The sequence below is a fragment of the Misgurnus anguillicaudatus genome, chromosome 14, assembly GCF_027580225.2.
Source record: "Misgurnus anguillicaudatus chromosome 14, ASM2758022v2, whole genome shotgun sequence".
In the NCBI taxonomy this organism is placed as follows: Eukaryota; Metazoa; Chordata; class Actinopteri; order Cypriniformes; family Cobitidae; genus Misgurnus; species Misgurnus anguillicaudatus.
In genome coordinates this window covers 23,337,262-23,359,276 of record NC_073350.2, presented here as the reverse complement: position 1 = coordinate 23,359,276, position 22,015 = coordinate 23,337,262, and the positions used below count along the sequence as shown (strand labels likewise).

The 22,015-nt window shown below is 37.4% G+C and overlaps 1 long non-coding RNA gene across 1 annotated transcript in view; it reads left to right on the top strand.

Moving 5' to 3' along the window:
• Positions 1–17,157, top strand: part of LOC141369477 (uncharacterized) — a 34,932-nt gene extending 17,775 nt beyond the window's left edge. The window contains exon 3 of the long non-coding RNA XR_012373219.1: positions 15,050–17,157. This is a non-coding gene — a long non-coding RNA (uncharacterized lncRNA). The remainder of the gene's footprint in view (positions 1–15,049) is intronic.
• Positions 17,158–22,015: the final 4,858 nt, after the last annotated feature.

Here is a 22,015-nt window from a genome sequence, read left to right as displayed (position 1 = left end):
ACCGGAGATAGACGAGAAGTTGCATATTTTAATTTTTCTTGTCAAAAATGACTAGATTAAGACCCTTATGCCTCGTTTGGGATCGTTTAGATTCCTTTGAAACTCCATTGAAACTGCAATTTTAAACTGTTAAGTGTTGGGGTCCATTAAAGTCCATTAGGGTGAGAAAGATCCTAAAAATGTTTTCCTCAAAAAACATAATTTCTTCTCGACCGAACAAAGAAAGACATGAACATTTTGAATGACATGGTGGTGAGTAAATTATCTTGATATTTTTTTTTAAGAAAATGGACTAATCCTTTAAGGAGGGACTTTCACCATTTCTGCTGTCAGATTATGGAGTGCAATTTGTCCTAATTTTATTATATCTCTAGTGTAGTACAGTACACGTGAGAAAACCACACTAATATGCACAACATAACAATGTCAAGCAGCTCATAAATGCTTAAAATCATTGTTTGTAGATTCATTTCATTATGTCCTTATTTGTACTGTATCCATTCACAACAACCCACAAGTTTATTTACAGCACATTTTTTTGTGCGCCATTAAATGTTTTCAAATGATTCCGGAGTGCGGCAGTTCCGCCAGGAATCTTTGGCAAAGCATCTCTTCTCCAAACATCTCACATGCAGCTGCCAGACGCAGCGCAGGTTTAAAGTGTAAATGAGTTCTTATGACATGCTCCTAATGTAATTTCTGTAATGTAACTCTTATGTGTAGTCTTCATTGACTGGGTCAGATCCAGAAATGCCAGAATGATCGTGTTGGATGAGCACGCAGCCCTCATTCCTCCGCATTTAGGAATCTGTATTACGGAGCAGATGTTTAAATCCTCTTCTTCAGTTATTTAAAGTGCTCCTGCGGCTTCATTTATTGCTGAGCACTTGTAAACTTTCCCATAAAAAACCCTCAGTGAACCTCTGTTGAGGACGTTAAGTGTAGTTCGCTATTTATCACCAGTCGCGATGCAGCCAGGCAGATGTGCAGTGTGAGCAACGTTGCCAAATCTTTGAAGACACATTATCTGCATAGCTCAAAGTACAGTCATCCCCACAGTACTAAATGACACCCTTTATTGCTAATCTGCTTGTAATTTTAACCCTTTTTTCGTATATTCTGAAAGCAAATTTAATAGCTGGGAAACATTAAACAATAAAGCATCAGGCTCATACTATACTGCAGGAGTTTTCAGACTGTGGGTCGGGTCCCACTTGTGGGTTGCACAGTGGGATAAGGTGGGTCGCGCAAAGCCACTTGCTTTCTGCAGTGAATGACACAAAAAAGCGGTTTAGTCTAATTAATGACTAGCAATGATGGTGGTTAGTTTTTTTGGTATTGCAATTAAACTTGTCATTTCATTCATACCATGACTAGGAAAATAAAAACTACTCCCTACGAAGAGAGAACGCATATCCCCCATCCTGTATTTTTGTAAAAAAAAAAAATTTGGGTGGTTCTTGAAATAGATTATACTTTTCTGTGTGGGTCCTGGAATAAGAATGCTTGTGATACCTGCTATACTGTACTATGAGTAAATATAACCAAGATAAACTAAAGTCCCTGTAAAGTCTACGTTTAAATGTGTTCTACGTTTGTTACACCAAAGAAAAATGTGTTATTTCCTTTAATTTGGTTGGGTGGTTAATAAGTTATCAGAATCTTGAAAAAATAGGCAGCATTCTCCGCTCTCAAACACTAGGGGCGTGTCTGCGCGGAAACCACACCCACTTGCGGGAAAGCTGCCGTCTCTCTGAACTTTCAAATACCGCTACAACCTGAATGGATGCTCGCGGTTGTGTTTGGGCTGGGGCCATGCACAGTTACTCAAGTGCATCATCGAGCCACCATTTTAGGACCACCTAAAAATGAACTCAAAAATGGTGAAAAACTGTTTAACGATCTATCTCTGCAATTCAGTGCTTCATAGTTTACAGTCTTTGTGGTGTGTTATAGCAAACATTTCTAACATTTATAATGCCTTTCGAAACTATTTTCAAGATTGACTTTACAGGAACTTTAAAATAGAGTTTTACCCAGGAAATAAAAATTTGTTATTATTTACTCACCCAGATCTTTATCTGTGAGACAAAAAATAATGACGTCATAGTTTGTTTGTGCAAGTATCTTATTAGGACATACAGTTACGTGTTAGGGATAATCGCCTTCCAGTGGCCAGCAGCTGTGACCTGTGGTTATGTTTCATGGTTATGCATCAGATTGTTAATTTTCTGCATTTGTAAAATTAGAAATGGTTTCATAAACAAGTTTTGTTTAAGCTATTTTGGAGCATCTAATCTCACCCCCACCCTAAACCGAAACATTAAAACATGACACAATACGAGAGCCAATAGCTTTTCACAACGCAATTTGGCGTAATGATGCAATCGGTCATGAGACACTTAAGAGCCAATGCTATTTCACAAACAAAGTGCTTCTTATGGTGGCAGTTTTTGAACTAGAGTACCTATTGAATCTTTACAGCAGATATTGTTCGCTTTTGTGTCTTTTCCTCAAATAAATTGATCTTTAGATCTCTGTACACTTTTAATATTTGTAATTAAAGGCACCCCTCAATGGTATTTTATGCATTCTGACTTATTAACACAGTTATAGAGTTGTTTCCTCATGCTAAACGTAGGCAAAGTGTCAAAAGGCATTTGGGCGTGTTACACAGTATTTCTGTGCCGAATGCACTTCGCCAGGGTTCGTTCAAGTTTCGGAAAGTTTTTTTCAAATACAGGTCCAACTGACGTTTCAGGGGTTTCTATACGTATCACTTCTTTATATGGCCATTTCCCCCGGAAATCCCCACCCACCCGTCAATCAGCGGGAGATGCTACAACTTGCAAACATCTTATCACGCGATGCAGCTTTGTTTAATTTCAAAACTCAACAATGGCACGAAAGAAGAAGTGTGTTTTTGGATGTAAGGAGAAGAAAGCCAGCCTTATGGAAACAATGGATATAGTTTATTTTACGGGGTAGCAGCTGAGTTTTGGGTGTCTGTTTAATGTGGTGGATTTTCCCAACTGGGTCATGAGTTGGACGCGGTAAGTAAGACTTCTGTCTTATGTTGGAAATAGGCGCGTGCATATTATATAAATGAGACGGACATGTAGTGAATCATAAGTTATAAGTGTTGTATAGTGTTGCATGACTCGTTCTCGCTTCACCTGCGGTAGTAACTCCTCCTACTTCATTTTTTCGTACGTTATCGGAAAGATTCGGTAAAGCTAATCTTTCTTTTATAAATCTTTTATAAATATAAAGGATGTCATACTACTCTATGGGTACTCCAGATTAATATCAGAAATGCAGAAACAGCATGTGTTACGTGAGCTTTAAAAAAATGTGAGTGTTTTGTATGCTGTGTTTTAAATGACTGGGTTATTTTTGACCCATAAATGGGTAAATATTGGACAGAATTGGGTTAAAAATTGACCCAATGCTGGGTTGTTTTAACCCAACTGCTGGGTTATTATACCCCATGGTTGCCCAGCATGTGTACTGTCCAATATTTATCCATTATGGGTCAAAAATATCCCAGCCATTTTTAGAGTGTATAATTACAGAGCCCCTAAAGTGACATTGTAGTAAAAAATCAAAAGTTTAGTTTCATGTGCTCGCATGTTTGGCGTGCGCATGTGATAGTTTCACGTATCGCGTGCGCACGCGAAACTAAACTTTATTTAATTTTTCTCTATGTCCCCTTAGGGGCTCCGTGTATAATTAATAAATGGGTGCATTTTTTTCTCAAAATGCATAAATAGTGTAATGTAAATACAATTGATCCTGATGGTTTAAATTGAAAATCATATACAAATACATGTCATCATTGCAAAATTGTACCCCAATATATGATTTCATACTTCAATATATATTCAGTTTTACATATTTATGTATTATTAATGTGCACTGTCCCTGATTAAATAAATAAATACGTTTCACCTGTTGCCGGTAAAGGCACTAATTTAGTAAACGCCTCTGTGGGTCATATTTTGGGAATGAACAAACAACCTAAACCATCGAATGGGTTGGAGGATAGGTTGTTATTTGTACACAAATGCATTACACATGAGAAAGAAATGCCCAAATGACTGCATTTTCATTTTTGGATAAACTGTCACCTTAATACTTGAATTTTAAGTGAAAAGTTTTTTTTTTAATTTTCAGCTGCTGTTCACCCTGTGTTCATATTTATCTTTTGGATGTGTTATGTATTTTATGTTTATACAGTATGTTTATGCTGATTAACTTAACTCAATAATATCAACCTGCTGGGCTTTGATTATATTAGAAGAACTTAATGAAAGCAAGTCAAGGACAATTTAGAGGTTAAATTAAGAGGTTAATGTAAAATGGTGTAGATGTTATATGTAGGCGTAGTTATGCTAAACAGCAGTTATGCTACTTGTTAAACCAAACCGAAAGACAAAGACTCAAATTACGCCTTTGCATTCAGAATCAGATTTGAAACAATTTATTAATAGAACAGTTACTCTCTGTGTAAAGGTCATTACGTAACAGAGATGGAAACCTGCCCCATATTTGATATCCAACTTAAACTCCGACATCATCAGTAATCAGGAACAGGCAGTGTTGAAGTAGGAATCCCCCTTCATGCTTTGGAAAGCTTCATGCTCTGGTTTCTGACTGGCAAATGTCTGTTACTGTATCATCTCAAGGCAACATTCTGGAAAAGGCAAGGCAGTCATGAACCGAAACAAGCTTTTGGAACGTTGCACGGACGCAGTAATTATTGCATAGAGAACTTAATGATTCATGTCAAAAGGATAATCTCATTTAAACAAAGCCTTGGCGTGCTCGACATCCGAACATTTCGCAGTTGCACATGAGAGTAATTCTTCACGGATGATGTCCTTAAATAGGGTCTAAAGAGTGGATTTGTGTTTGTATATTCGACCAAATAAAAAACAGTTTTTGTCCTTGGTTTTCAGCTGGCCCACAGTCACATTGCATTAAGCGCAGGGAGAAACCTGGAAACGCACTGTATAACTCCGAGCAATTGAGTACTAAGTACTATTTTGACACACGAGACACTAACTGGAGCCATTACAAGCAAAGCTGTATACCAAAGTTTAGTGCTACGTACTTCCTTAATGAAAGAGGTGTAATAACTTAAGCAGGCAGTTTTCTGTTACAGACCATACTGGAAACAAATTATATCCTCTCCCACGTTTTTATGCGACGGTATGCAAATACCTTGTGTACTTGCTGCCTGGCTAACAAATTGCCATATCATGTGTTACAATTACTTCTTCAGTCTGACTACCCAATACATCTTTCCAATGAAATGATTTGAAAGCTATGAATTATGGCCATATTTCAGTCTAAAAGAAACAAACCACTAATTGCGATGTGGCCTCTCGGTAATTTCAAGAAAGAGAGCAGAAAGCGCTCCGGCATCGGGAGGGGGAAATCACTTACTTCTGCTCCTGCTTTATTTTGGTTTCGAATAACAGACACTACTAATTTGGTGTAGGCGCGACCTTTGACCCCCCTACCTCTCCCCACTTGGTTCCCTCAAGGGAACGCTCCAATCAGCCCACAGCCTCTCCGTTTTTTCCCGCCGATCCATCCTTCGCTACCAAACGAACTGGAGGCCGCCTTTCCGAAATGTTTCTGCTAATTCCCATTTCCTCTATAATCATAAGCTTTCATGTGAGTGGCTCGCCGAGGCTACGCGTGGGGGAGGCGGTGATTGCTCCGGGGTCCCGAGCATTAACCTCACCAGGTGTCACTGGATGGGCTGTTTACTTCTGTGATTAATGAATGAACTAAAAGTCTTCTTACCCCCCAACTTCTTTCTCCTTTTTAAACAAGGAGCGTGCCACTGAATCAATTGGGAGAGCAGAGACAAGCCTGTGCCGTATCAGGCTACAGAGGGGGACCTGTCGAACCACTGCGTTCTTTTTGTATTAGTTTGGCAGCTCGTTGGGAGGTGGAGAGGCGAAGTAAAGGTGGTCCTCCGACGCCCTCTGTGTTGGGGACAACACAGCAGCGACCTTGTGAATGTCTCTGACGTAATGAGAATGAAAGATAATTTCCTGTGTTAAAGAAATTTGAATTAGCATCCATCAGCGTGTTTTCAGCGACGAACAGACCCGTCGACCCAGCACACAGAGGCTTTTCATAGACCGGCGACCTCCATTTTTGGCATAATTGTGTCACAGATGGTAGATGAAGCCAGTCACACAATTGGATTTGTCTTGCAATCTTATTGCACATGACATATTGAAAAACTGACTTAAATGGTTTTAAATTCAATGTAATAGAAAGAGTTGGCATTATTGGATTTACAGTGTGCAAAAAATGACATACAGGGACCACAATTAAACGGGCATGACGGTAATGACCTCCCTAGACACCAGAGTTCAAATAATATTTGTAGCCTCCGCAAGGATACGTCAGTTACTGTTGGCCTAATGATTGTTTTTTCTGCCAAATGGACATGGAGTAAAAAATAACCTGGGCACGGTAAATGACCTAATATTTGGAAAATATATCCTCAGTACCATTTTTCCCTTAAGGAAAGTTGTATTCCTTTTTATAAGTGATGTACAGTATATTTAGGTTTTCATCCCGGCTAAATTAAAGAAACTTCGCAGCACGGTTACAGTATTTAAACGACTTCAATACATTGATAAATCATACATGGCCTTTACGTCAAAACCGTGCTTCAAAGAGTTAAATGAAGCCTAGTGAATATCTCATTATCCACAGCAAGCACAAGACAAACAGTGCAGGGCCTAAAGTACAGTAAGGCATTTATTTTAATCGGAATGATTTACCAAGGTGCATTAAAAGCTTAACTCGTCACCATTTCCTGCACGCACTATTGTGCAATGATCAGTCTTGCGCTCTGCCTGAAAGCACTAAAGACGTTTTTTGAAATCGGTGTCTCTCGCTGGTGTTAATCCGTTTCCTATGGAGGAGGCCGGAGGGGGGGTGAGAGCGGGCTCTGTGTCATCCCTTTAGTTCTGACAGAGAGCCTAGAAGGAAAGGTGAGGAAAGGTTGTGTACACAGGTGATTACTTAATCACTGTGTCCTCTGTGAGAGAGGGCCAACAAAAGGTCACGTCACTCAACCGGTTAAGCTCGATGTACCCTCATAACCACTCCACTCCAACCACGCTATCCCAAAGACCTCACCTAACGAAGGAGTGGTTCAAACAGTTTTGATTGCTCAGCTCATCTGAATAGGTAACACTCCTAAAACATGCCAATGGTGTGTATACGTTGCCGAAATTAGCTGGTGTGATTTGGTCACTTACTCGGTTCTCTAATTTTATACATTTACCCATCTAGCAGACGCTTTTATCCAAAGTGACTTACAGTGCATTTTTCATTAGTATGCATCTTCCCAGGGGATCGAATCTATGACCTTTGCGTTGCTAATACAATACTTCAGTTTGGCTATGGGAACATGCTGTGCATTGTGTGCTCCTCTATAACGTAGGCTTTTGGATGTGACTGATGATGTACAAAAGTTGCTCTTCATGACTATGCAGTCAAACCTCTCAATGAGCCCCTGCAAATCTCTCCATTGTGAATGTGTGACTAAACAAACATGAAGTGGCTCTTATGGGCTTAAGGACCTTTGAGATGCTCTGATATGACAGAGTAGCTCACATGCAGTGAAATGCACTTGAACGTCCATGCTGAAAATATAGCTTAGGCTGGTAGCTGCGTTTTGGGGCTAAACTGGCCATTACCCGTCAACCATCTTGGTATCACCACTTGCCAGCTAGTTATACCAGCTTAACCCTTATGGGTTGTTGAGGCCATTTTTGGCCATTTTTGTGTCTTAATTTGGCCACAACTTTCTCTGTGTTTCAGCAAATGAAATGATTCTTGGTGACAAATCTTATATTGACAAATATTTTGAGGAAATGCTTTGAAATTTTTTCAAAAACTCAACAATATATCGTGGGCCAATTTACTACCCTTTTGGGTTGTTTGTGTACAAAAAAGCCACTTAATTTAACGGCTGTAAAAAGTTATCAGATTAATATTTTTTCTAAAAGAAAATTCATAAATCTTTTAATCACCCTCAGTGCTGATCAAAACTACCAAATGCTTACAAAATTTCCATGATTTTAACTCTTTAATTGCCAAGTTCATAAGTGGTGTCACTGATTTGACGACAAATAACACACAAAATTACAGATTTTCAACATAAAAAGTGATTGTAGACTGGATTTTTAAACCGTCTTGGGCTTGTCAAAGATTGGTAAAAACATTGGCTTTGATACATTTCTAGTTTTTGTGCAGCATCAGTTTTTTATTTTTTTCTCCCTAATTAGTTGTTCGTGGCTTTTTTGGCCCCATTGACTTCCACCACAACAACATTTCTTGATTGCAGAGCCATGACACCCCACTATCATGCATTCCTGATTGTTGGCGGCTTTTCCTTTTGCTAAGAGGTAAAATTTATAATTTTTACTGTTGATCATCATGTGGCACCATTAATGGTGCCTGATAAATTTGTACAGCCATTTAATTTAGAGGCCATTTTTGTACAAGAACAACCCGAAAGGGTAGTGAATTTGAACAACCCACAACGGTTAAGGTGGAACATTGCAATGAAAAGATGTTCCATCACAACTACCAGCTACCACGTTTAAACCTTAGCTAAGCTAGATTAGAGCTAAACTGGTCATTACTGGTCAACCATCTTGGTGTCACCACTGGGAAATAAAAGTCTGCATGAAAAAATTCATACTTTTTAACAAACAAAGAGCTACATGTTATATTTATTCAATTTGGTGGTTAACCTTAATCTAATACGAGCAGGTCGTGATTTAAAAATGAAAACCGTATCATCAAAATTTAGAAACTCGAGACATTTGAGCTGACATGGCATTCACCCAACAGCTATTCAAAACGAGAACGGCTATTAGTGCCGTTTCTAAAATATCCCTCACAAGACACTTTAAGATATTTGCCAAGAAGCGTTTAAACCCATCAGTATGTAATGGAATACATCATTTACGAAAGTACTGTCATTTCCCGCTAGATATCCTGTCAAGTATATGATTCGGTTCTGCAAAGCTTCTGTCCTCTTGGGCAGGAAGCGGAGTTGTTGCATAATGCCCTCACCAGATGTCTCACACTGTTCCAATATCCCTGCAAAGCAACTACAATTAGAACCATCATGCAGTTTACAGTGTGAACCCCCACCAGTAACACAACCAAAAACAGGTCCTGGACTGTCTGAAAGAGTTACACAAATGTATTTACATGTAAATCAAAAAGGGGCACACAGTAAAAGGTAAAAATCCCAGCATGATGCATAACTTAACTTTTTTTATGTAACATTTGTGCAGTGTTTCTTGTTCATGTTTTAGTCTTTCCAGTCTGGTCTTAAACTTATATTATGGTACCACAGTCTGGTAGTGATCATATTTTAAATCAACACTAACATTATATTGGTTCATGGTATTTATTGAGGATGCACAGATGCATCGGCCTATAATCGTTATCGGCAAATAAAAGCAATTGAAGAGTTCAGATGCAAAACCCTGTAAGTGCGTCTGACATGTTTTTGTGTAAATAAGCATTTTTATGTTTAGGACTAGTAATTTCAGTTAAATTGCAATAAACAAGTTATTACTGAAATTATAATATATAAAATTATATATATTATTTTCACAAATGTCATTTTATTTGTCTTTCGCTGCAAAATCCTCTAAGTGCATACATGCTTTTTTTTTGGCGAGAACCTCCAATTTAAAAAAAAAAAACAATTATTTGGACAAGGCGAAGTAAACAGTTGCAAAATCACTAAGATGCAACTAAAAACATTGGAAATTATTAAAGTCAGAATTTATAAATGAAAGGGGCACTGTAATTTGGGTTGTATTTAGGTCCAACTACTCACAAAACATTTCGTACGATCGTAGTCGTTTATCCAATTAATCTTCCATGCACTTCCAAGAAATTTGCTGAAAAATCGAAGTGGCATTTAGCATTCTGCCAACAAAGTGGTATTTCTGAATGGCCTGAGGCTGGGATTTCCCATTTAGTCAGAAAACAGCAGATGATCAGGGCAGATTATCCTGCTAATCAAAAGGAGCGGAAAAACGCATCAGAAGATTATTTTGAATTGTGTAACAGTGACAACAGAATTGCACGCTGCAGTTCTAGAATTTCACAACATAATCATTTGAAATGGGAAGTAATAAAACTAGCAGTATCAGAAGTCATTGAATATCAGAACCGGTGCATACCTAGTATTACACTTAAAGGATTAGTCAATTTTCTTAAAAAAATAAAAATCCAGATAATTTACTCACCACCATGTCATCCAAAATGTTAATGTCTTTCTTTGTTCAGTCGAGAAGAAATTATGTTTTTTGAGGAAAATATTCCAGGATTTTTCTCATTTTAACAGACTTTAATGGACCCCAACATTTAAGAGTTTTAATGCAGTTTAAAATTGCAGTTTCTAAACGATCCCAAACGAGGCATAAGGGTCTTATCTAGCGAAACGATTGTCCTTTTTGGCAAGAAAAACAAAAAATATGCACTTCCAAACCACAACTTCTCGTCTTCCTCTGGCTGTGTGACGCGCCAGTGTGACCTCACGTTGCGTAATGATGTCGAAAGGTCACGTGTTACATATATGAAATGCACATTTGCGGACCATTTTAAACAATAAAGTAACACAAAGACATTTATTAGTATCATTCCACATACAACAACGTCGAAACGCTCCTCTTCTTTCACACTTGTAAACACTGGGGCGTAGTTTCGGATACGTCATCCGTGACCTCTTGACGTGATGACGTATTGCATGAGGTCGGTCGCGCTGGCGCGTCACACGACCGGAGGAAGATGAGAAGTTGTGGTTTAAAAGTCCTTATTTTTATTGCCAAATCGTTTCGCTAGATAAGACCCTTATGCCTCGTTTGGAATGGTTTAGAGTCCTTTGAAACTGCAATTTTAAACTGCATTAAAACTGTTAAGAGTTGGGATCCATTAAAGTCCATTAAAATGAGAAAAATCCTGGAATGTTTTTTTTCTAAAAACATAATTTCTTCTCGATTGAACAAAGAAAGACATCAACATTTTGGATGACATGGTGGGGAGTGGATTGTCTGGATTTTTTGGGAAACGGACTAGTCCTTTAAAAAATGCTTTGTCAGTTGAATGTATTTTGGTTGTGTGGCAAATTTCCACATAAAATTATTATATTCATATAGCTGTAATCTAATTGTGTTTGTTGGACGGAACTAAGCTCTTTTTATGTTGACCTAATATGGTAATTTTACGTGGAAATTTGCCATGTAATTAAAATGCATTCATCTGATGAGGCAAAATATACAGAAACAATAATGTCAGTAATGTTGTCACCATTTTTCACTGCTAATGTTTTTTTTAGGAATAGCGCCATTATCACAAAATATTTGCCTTTAACTTGTGTTTTTGTATGCTAGTTACTTATTTCTCAATACAAATAGCTGAACTACAAGTCAAGGCATAACTGGATCACACACACATACCCTGCAGATTATACAATTACATCACTGTCCACTACACCACAAGCCATTTAGACACTTGTTGACAAACTGACTCGCATCACCTTTTATTTTGGAGCTCTTAATGGATTATGTTATAACTGTGCCAGTCAGTTTTTCAACAGTCTTTATGAGAGGGCTTTTGCTTGTCTTTTTTTCCCCTCGCTGATGTTAACTGGTACGCTCGCAGCAGCTGTTTTGAGGATCATCTGTCAAAACAAGAGGGAACATTTTGTCAGGGTGCTCAAGGGAGGATCGACCATGTTGTGACTGCCACAGGTGGGGAACCTGACAAGAGGAATAATGAAACGTCCCAATCTGCATCCAGGGGCCTGTCACTCTGGAATGCCACAGAAAAGTTTCCTCAGACAGGAAAGAATAAGACGGAACATGTTTTTAGAGCTTTGGTGTATAGACAGACCGTGAGCAGAAGACTGATTCGATGTTAATGAAAGACAAACAATCCATTTGTTTGGGATGTAATTGGCTCTGAAACAGCCACGTTACAAGACAAGAGGATAATTGTGACAGTTGTGAACTGCTCAAATGTGTTAGCTTGCGTGTAAGTGTGTTCAGGGACAGGAAAATTGTACTGCCAACGTAAACATAATGTTAAGTTTTAATCATTCTGTGCGCATGACTTTGTTAATATAAAATGTTTTATTACATTCGGAGCTAATGTACGTGTGGGAGAGTATATGTCAGGAAAACTCATCATTTCTTTAAAGACCACTATTATAGAAAACTGAGATTTAATTTGAGAAGTAGCAAGGCTTTCATTGAAGTAAAAATCTTTATTTCATTTCATTCAATCTTTAACCCTAATTGTTTTTATCTTGTTCACAATTTACTTGTCTATATATTTTTTGGACTTATTGCCTGCATTTAAATGTTTTTATGTTTTTCTAGCACTGTTGAAGCATGATAAAATTGTCCAATAAACAAGAATCGTAAGATTTGCATTTCTTAGAGAACAGAAAGAAAAAACGCTTGAGAGAATTTAACTAGGCTGTTAAATGAGGGCAGAAGTTGAGGACGAGAGTTTTCGAGGCCAAAAGGAAAAATCTTCAGACATTGATGTCTGTGAATGGCAGTTCTAATATCATTTGCAATTACGGTTCATAATGTTTCTCAGTGCTCGCAGCAGTCTTCAGTAAGATGGTCGAGGCATAAAGTGTATATCTTTTCACACCTGCGGATTACTTACAATAGCTTGAAATTTAGGGTGTGCTCTAAGTGCAAAGCTACTTGTTTAAACAGTAAGAATTGGTCTCGACGTAAAATGTTCGACATGATACGACTCATTTAGTGTAAATATCCAATAAAACCAATATGCACTGATAATACACCCTGTCAAAATGTTGTAATCCAAACATGCTTATGTATTAAGAATTTAACAAATTTGTGAAGCCAGCGGATTTAAAAGGATATTTCAACGTTACTGAGGCAACCCGGCTTGCTGTCAATCAGACGTGGAAATGATGTTGAAAATTCTGTCTGTTTTTAGTTACAGAGAGAAAAGCATGTCTCTATAAGGTCAGTGAAATCTCTGACTCTTCTTCTTACCTCTGAGGTTTAGCTTTAAAACACACTTAACATTTACCACCCATACAGCTAATGCTTTGCAGAAATGAAGTTTAAATAACTACTGCTAGTTAGTGGAGCCAGTGCAAGTGCAAAATCTCCAAATCTGAATAGTTTATATCACAAAATGTATTGTGATTACTTTTACTTTTTTATAGTTTTAATAAATAAAGATTTTTACCCAAATGCATTACTCAAACCATACATCAGTTCATACTTAATCATGCTAGTATCTTAATATATGTTTTTAAAGCCATGAGTGTAATGTTCACAGTCGAAGGACTAACCAATAGCAGGCTACATGTAATTATTTTATACTGTAAAAATGATGTAAATTAAACATATATATTTTATTTTACTTTAACTTGACAAATTAAGTTAACTGATACAAACAAGTTAAAATTGTTTATGCAACTTATCACAAGTCAAAAACTAGTAAGTTGAATTGAAAAAGTTGCTGCATTGCTCAATTGTATTGGATGTAAAACTGTTAAATTTAATAAAAAAAAACTAAGGATGTTTGTTTTCCTGGAGGTTTAACAAAGAACTCAACAAAATAATTTTAAATGGCATTCCTAAAAGCTTTTAAACCTAATGATGACAGCACATTACAATATTATGTTCATTTAAATGTTTTTATATCCAACATGACATACAATGTTGTAACCTGTTTCTCATGCTCTGCTTTTTATTAAACGGGCCTGAGTCACAGATTACTCAATACTAGTCACTGAAAGTAAGTGATGAATAGTGAATAAGTGAACTCATGAATAGTGTTCTTAATGCTAAATAATTCAATGATGGCTTTTGTTATATTCTGTATACAGTATGTATCCCTCTCCCTCCCTCTCTCTCTCTCTCTCTTTCTCTCTCTCTCTCTCTTTGTATAGTATAAATATATACAGTATGGGTGATTCTCGTGAAATTAGACTTATGAGGTGTCATGAAACATTTTGATAAAAAAGTAAGAGTATCAAAATAAGAAACATACAGTTACAAACATCTCTTCATGTACTATTTTGCACATGATTTCAAATATCATCATATAAACCAATTTTGTTGTTTTTCCATATTTAAGGGGAAAATTTTCATTACCGCAAGTGTCCATGACTGGATTTGGGTTCTTTGACATGGAAATATTTATAATTAAAAAATCTAAAAAATAAAAAGCTTCAGTGCATGTTATACTATAAACATTTACAGTACAGAAACATTTGGTATTTGTATTTGGTGATCATTGGTAAATGTAGAAGAAATATAAATGTGTTCAAGACCAATTTTCTCATCCTCCGCAACAATTTTCAATCATTGTTTAAGCCCTCAAGGAACTAAAATAAAAAAATTAAAATGTTGGAAGAGACATAATTGACTGTGACACTCCAGATGGCTACCAGATAAGCAGTTCTTATTTTTTCTCTCCAGATAAAAGTTGAAACTTTTTAGTTCTCATTACCGAAACATGAGTTTGTAAATGCATATATTTAATGTAATATTGTGTTGCGGTAATGATAATTTTTGATAATGACAAGAATCACCTGTATGTGATTTATATATATTTATGACTCAGAATCCCTTCATATGTTACACCTTATTAAAAACCATATCATTTTACCTTGTTTTTCTTTCGAGCGAGTACAGAAACTACATGTGTGTGGAAATTTTTTTCTGCTTGACTTTGATAAATTTTGACAAATGTGTTACTGAAAGGCAAGAAGTTTGACAAATGACACCTTAAAAATCCAGCTTAAAGTTGATGATGCAGAACAAAACCTGAATGGGCCTTTAATAGCTTGAGCTGTGATGTTTCATCCAATTTGAATAAACGTTAAGAAAAATAGGGCATATCCAAGCATAAAACAACATCGCTGTGTATTTCAGTCAGCTTTTGAACTCTTTTAACGATTCTCTTTGTTTTGCAGACCACAGAGACAATGCCTGCCACGTCCCCTCCGATGCTGGCGCGAAGCCAATGATATCATCCAAAACGTTCACGCTTCTTTCAACCGAACGTCATTCTGTAAGTGTACTTTGAGCGGTGTGTGCTGCATCTTTCATTCCTGTTTTACAGTCTGAAAACACCAAAAACACACTCTGAGTTTCCCATTTTTCCATGCATGCTCTTACTTACGGCCTCAAATGCGACTCTATAATGAGATGTTGTTTGACATGCATGCAACATTTGCGCAAGCCATTTGGCATACTGGAAAAAAAGAGCCGTAGAAAGAAAAGGAGAGAGAAAAAGAGAGGCTGTCATGTGAACTCTGGCTCAAACCGAGCCCGTCGCTACCCTGCCTGAAATAATAGAGAGGAAATTGAGCATTAAATACAAATCAACGGTTATTAATTTCAGCGTGACAGAAGAAGGGCACAGAGGTTGAGCCTTTCAGCACAACGGTGCATGCGATTGCTGTTACTTCACCTCTTTTGAGCTATGGAGGGAAGGAGGGGCTGCGTGCATCCCAGCCTTTTGCACTGGGGAATGGAATTACACTTTTTGCTATATACAAACATCCAGAACGCTCTTTCATGTTGATGATCAATTAGAGTTTCTCTCTGCAACTGCACATTATCAAGCGATAGCTCATCGGTTAAACATCACGCTCTGAGAATAATGGTATCGATCAGTGATGGCATTAGGAGGCCTTGACCTTTGTCTCCTTTTATAAACCCCGGAGGAAGCTGCGCTTGATCCCAGTGCTTTCCAAAAGGTGCAGGGAGACACGTCCAGCACCTGTGAAATGTCAACCTGTTTAGATTTAAAGCAGAGCCACTGATAGGACCATCTGGGCCTTCGCTCATGACAAACCAAAACGATGACGGTGTTCGCGGTCAGTGCTGCCTGAAAATGGATGAGGGACGACCTCATTTGTAACGTTTGAAGGAGAATCAAACATTAGCCAGCTAATCTAATGCGAAGCACCGATGGAGCTCATCTAACATCTTACAAAAGATATCTGTCTGCTGTAAATATTATTTTGTGGACTTTTTCCACTTGTCAAAACAAGGATCTGCATTTGCTATTAGGCTGCTTAATCTTTAGTTGATTGTCTTAAACACATCAACAATTCTTGACTCCCACTCTCATCTGGAAAAATGTCTTTTGGTACGATTGTATCCATCCCATGTGCAGATTTTATCCTTAGTTGTCAATTGGATTTACCTACTTCATTCCTAGAAACCTTGAATTACTCAAATTTTCTTCTTTTAAAACACATTTTCAGTCTCCTTTTGGAAAGTACTCATATCTGCGGTAGGTCCTACATGTTTCTTAATGAAATAGTGACAAATATCTCCACTTTCCATAGTTGCGTTTTCAGTCCAATGTGTCATTAACGGTTACCATAACATGACAAAATTCTATGTAAAACAATTCAGCAATTATGCTATTTTGAAAAGTCATAACTTATGTGCATCTACTTGGCATCCATGACACACAGGGCCCAGTTTTCCCCTGCTTTTTTCCAGCTGTCCATTTTAAATAAGTCGCTGTCAGGTTTGGTGAATGAAGTTACACCTCTCCATGGGCAGACCCTGGCAAAGCAAATGAAAAAAGGGTGTGAAAAAGAAAGTCAAAGGACCCAAGTTCGCAGCGAAATTCGGTTTGACTAAAACTGCCAAGGGCAAGGTTAAGGGAGAGGCAACCATCTGGAACGGCTGCGTTTGATTGGCACATACTTAAACAATGATGCAGTTTGACTAATTTCAAACGGAGCTTATGAAAAGATAACATAAACACAACAGTCACTTGGTGTAGTGCATCCACCTGTGTGCATCGGCGCGGCAAAGTGTGAGGTAAAGATTGAGGCTAATGAGCGAGGCACTTGGATTAGGGTCTTTGTAATGTAAATCACTGTCAGATAAAGAGCGCCTGTTTACACTTACCATTAATATTTTGATCAGCGTGTTTAAGAGACTCGGCTCCTAATGCACACTCTCTCGTACTTCAGCGGATGCCTTGGTGCAGACTGCCCTGTCGTCGACCGTGTTAACATATCATAAATCTCTTGCCAGCTCTCCGCACTAAATTTCAAAGCACTAAATTTTTGGCAATTTATGTGTTTTTTGTATTTTTTTTTTTGGCGCGTTGATGCCCAATTAGATTTAAAGGGATAGTCAATTTTCTTAAAAGAAAAATCCAGATAATCTACTCACCACCATGTCATCCAAAATGCCGATGTCCCCCTTCGCTCAGTCCAGAAGAAATCGTGTTTCCTGAGGAAAACATTGCAGGATTTTTCTCATTTTAATGGACTTTAATAGACACCAACAATTAACAATTAACAATTAACTCAACACGTAAGAGTTTTTTTCAACGGAGTTTCAAAGGACTATAAACAATCCCAAACGAGGCATAAGGGTCTTATCTAGCAAAACGATTGTCATTTTTGACAAGAAAAATAACAAATATACACTTTTAAAGCACAACTTCTCGTCGAGATCCGGTCGTGATGCGCCAGCGTGACCCCACACAATACGTCATGACATCAAGCGGTCACAAAAGACGAAAGCGAAACTCTGCCCCAGTGTTTACAAGTGTGTTTACCGTTCCGACGTTGTTGTATGTGGAATGATACTAATTAATGTCTTTGTGTCAGCTTATTGTTTAAAATGGTCCACAAATGTGCGTTTTATATATGTAACACGTGACCTCGCTACGTCACTACGCATTTACGTTAGGTCGCGCTGGACCGGATCTAGACGAGAAGTTGTGCTTTAAAAGTGTATATTTGTTATTTTTATTGTCAAAAATGACAATCGTTTTGCTAGATAAGACCCTTATGCCTCGTTTGGGATTGTTTATAGTCCTTTTAACTCAACACGTAACAGTTTTTTTCAACGGAGTTTCAGTGTTAATTGTTGGTGTCTATTAAAGTCCATTAAAAAAAATCCTGCAATGTTTTCCTCAAAAAACATAATTTCTTCTCGACTGAACAAAGAAAGACATCAACATTTTGGATGACATGGTGGTGAGTAAATTATCTGGATTTTTCTTTTAAGAAAATGGAATATTCCTTTAATGCTGAATGAGCCCTGAAAGCAACTTTAATACCTGAATGAAGTAGTGTGATTGGGTGGGCATTAAAAATCATTTGACCGTTTTTGTTTATTTGCCGCCTGTGCAACATTTTTCCGTTCTTGACTCACACTTGAAAGGATGTTTGGTATTTTTCTTGGAATTACTTTCGCTAAACATTTTTTTCCAGAATGCTGCTGTGTTAAAAATTGAATCTGAGGCTTCAATAACTCAAAATAGCTTCTTATTTTCATGTTTTGGCGAATATTCTGTCGTTCCCTGATTGGGGTCGCTTAGGCTGCCCTTATAACAGGGCCAACTAAACCATGTACCTGATGCAAAACAGCTGCTTATGGGTGTAAACTGTATCTCACTTACTGTGTTTGTTCATTGCAGTGTCATATAAACAGCGTTGATCATTTTACAGACATGTTGGTTGGCTCGGCCACTTGGCATTGTTTCAGAGCGTTTGATGGAGTAATGTATTTACCGGTGTGAGAGAGAAGGGTTTCACTGGCAGTGTCAGTGAGTAATATTTGGCTGTGCTGATCATTTTGTAAACATTAAAACTACTGCAAATTACTTATGTGAGTTTGAAGGTTATATTATTTCAGAAACAGAATTAGTCAGCTGTTGGCTTAGCTACACCAGCAGCTTTTTTATTACCATGATTGAAAGTGACTCAAGAAGGACTAACCATTTGTGACCCTGCCTGTGAAAACCCAGCTAAAGTCGATGTTTTTGTGATTTACTGTTTTCTACATAAAATTATCCTACATAATGTAAAGAACATATGACCTTGATATCTTTAATATTGACAGAGTAAAGTCATGTTAAAGACTGAAATCAATTATGAGATTGCACAGATCAGATTTAGCATATTGTACAACTTCTACATATATATAAAAAGTTTTTTTTCATCAATTTCTTTTTGAGGAAATGTTTTATTGAAGTTACAGATTCTCCATTGATCTATATATACTTACAAAGATCCATTTAAGACATTTTGTTTCAGAGAGCATGCTAAAAATTACCACAGTCCTTCCTGATACTAATAAAATCCAAGTTGGTCAGTCCCATTGTACCCGGTGCAAATGTGGCCCATCTGGATTATAAAAAAGTTGTATTTCTTTGCTACAACTACCACAATGGACTTTTTATATACTTATTGCGCAATGTCCATGCTTACTGCAAAATCCTCTGAGAGGGAAGACTAGAGGGAAGACTATAGCGCTAAAGTCTTTCTATTCTAAACTTACTAAACTACCCATCCTAAACCAGCCTGTCCGGTTTCTCTGCCATAGACCTTTTAAGCTGGTCTTGCTGGTTAAGATCCTCCAGAGTGCCCAACTTCAAAGTGCCAGCAACTCGTTTACAACCAGTCTGCAGATCAAGTTGACCAGTCTGGGATACCAGCTATAAGCAAACCAGCTTATACTGGTTTAGGATGCTTTTTATAGAGCTTTTAAAACGTAAACAGTGACAAAACGTTGTAAGGCAAAAATACAGTTTGTGCTATTTTCTAGACCATTACTGTAATGTTGCATTCACAAAATGAAAATGACCGGAAGTTTTGAAGTCATTCAACGATGCGAGATACGATCTTAGACGATACGCTGCAGAAAGAGAGAAACAATGTTGCATTATTTCATTGTTCTTCCTGTTAACAATATACTGTTGACCACAACCACGTAGTTATATACTGACCCACAGTATTCTGTACAGACCCAGCTGCTCGCAGTCCCTAATTTCTTTATTTAGAAGACTAAAAGCTAAAACAACACTTGCTCAAGGATCATTTCTTACTGCAAAATGTTTATGTGGTTAGAAAAACCAGCAACAGAGCAAGCTAAGTAACGTATTATGAGATCCAGACCTTTAAAAGCAGGAAAAGGCATAAATCATTGCTAATATAGTGAGGCTATAAATTGATGAAAGTGAATAAAAGTGTGGTACAGACCACTCATTGCTGCGTGCTGAGAGACTTGGTTTGGGAACTCTTATGTGGAGCTGTATTGTTTTGAGTGATTGTAGACAGTCACTCTGTCATTATATGACTTTGCCATTCAGTGATTGATTTGATAGCTCTTAATATAGATGTTACACTCCAATAATCTCAACAGTTGACTACTTCAACCAGAAAAGTTTTAAAGCTGTAGATGATGTGTAGATGAACAACCCTCTCTACATTTGGACTACATTTATTTTTTTCAGGCTTAATGTGTTTTACAAAGGACAAAGAGGATTATAATATAATATACATCTTTAGTCACACATAAATGGTGTTTTGTTTTATCCATGTCTGCTTAATGGGACACTCCACTTTTTTTGAAAATAGGCATTTTCCAGCTCCCCTAGAGTTAAAAATTTAATTTTTACAGTTTTGGAATCCATTCAGCCGATCTCCGGGTCTGGCGGTACCACTTTTAGCATAGCTTAGCACAATCCATTGAATCTGATTAGACCATTAGCATCGTGCTTAAAAATGACCAAATAGTTCCGATATTTTTCCTATTTAAAACTTCTTTAAATAGCTGCAGCAGTCACAATAATATTACCCAGTGCCCGAAAATAGTCCCCTTGGTAACTTTCAATAGCTGGGGATTATTTTCAGGCACTGCTTAATATTATTGCGCCTGCTGCAGCCATGTTAAAGCAGCAAAGTCCTTGATTATTACGCCAGAATGTGAGTATAGACGGTTTCAGCAGTAACAACATAAACAAGCGGCTTTCGTGGTCAACACGTAACTTCCAGTAAACTCCGCTAAGAATAAATAACAACAAAGTACTTTAAATGTAGTTTATTTACAAGCAAAATAAACAACACATAGATTACCTGGGAAACCAAAACATTTGTTATTTTCAACGAGGTATTTGTTCAAGAGTTTAGTTTAGCAACTTGTCAGACCATTAAAAAAACTGAAACCGGAAGTAAAGTTCGGACCAGACGCTATCGCATCACCGCACGTGCGTCCGATTAAACGGTTTAGAGTTCCTAGCCATATCTGCCTAGAAAATCACAACTTTTAATTTTCCGTCGTTCTTAGTACACGATGTAACTATAGAAGAGTCAAGTTTTAAATATTGAAACTCTTTGGTTATTTTTTAGCGCAATGCTAATGGTCTAATCAGATTCAATGGATTGTGCTAAGCTATGCTAAAAGTGGTAACGCCAGACCCGGAGATCGGCTGAATAGATTCCAAAATGGTAAAAATCAAATGTTTAACTCTAGGGGAGCTGGAAAATTAGCCTGTTTTAAAAAAATTGGAGTGTCCCTTTTAAACCATGTTCATCAGATCAGAAATGTAAATAAATACAAGAATTTTTTTAAGCAAATTTTGTGCATATCTCAGTATCAGTTTCATTATGAGATTGAGCCAGATCTTCATTACAAACAGTGACATAAACCATCCTTATACTATTTTTAGGTTTTTAAAGGTAATTCAATTATAAGGTGAAGTGTCAGCTATTGCTCAAGTTCTCTTGCACTTGAGCAATAGCAGGAACCTTCGGCTCTTAAACCTAAAGAAAACCTAAAAGTCTTAATTTATAAATAATCTAATGACTTCAGGACTTCAGTCTCCTCAAAAGATGTCCTTCGTGCCAAGAGAGGTCACACCAAATACTTACTGCCAAATTAAGCCATTTTTTATCTGAAAACCGTGTTTTTGTGTACATATTTCCTGTATTTCATGTTTGAAAGAGCAAAAAATAAATATGGATGGTCATTAAAACGTTGCTAAAACAACACAGCTGGTGACTTTGGCACTGTATATATCAAATAAATCCGGAAACCACACTGCATAACAAAAACAACAGATTCTCTACAATATGGATGTACAGTAAACAGGAACAACTGGTCGAACCCTT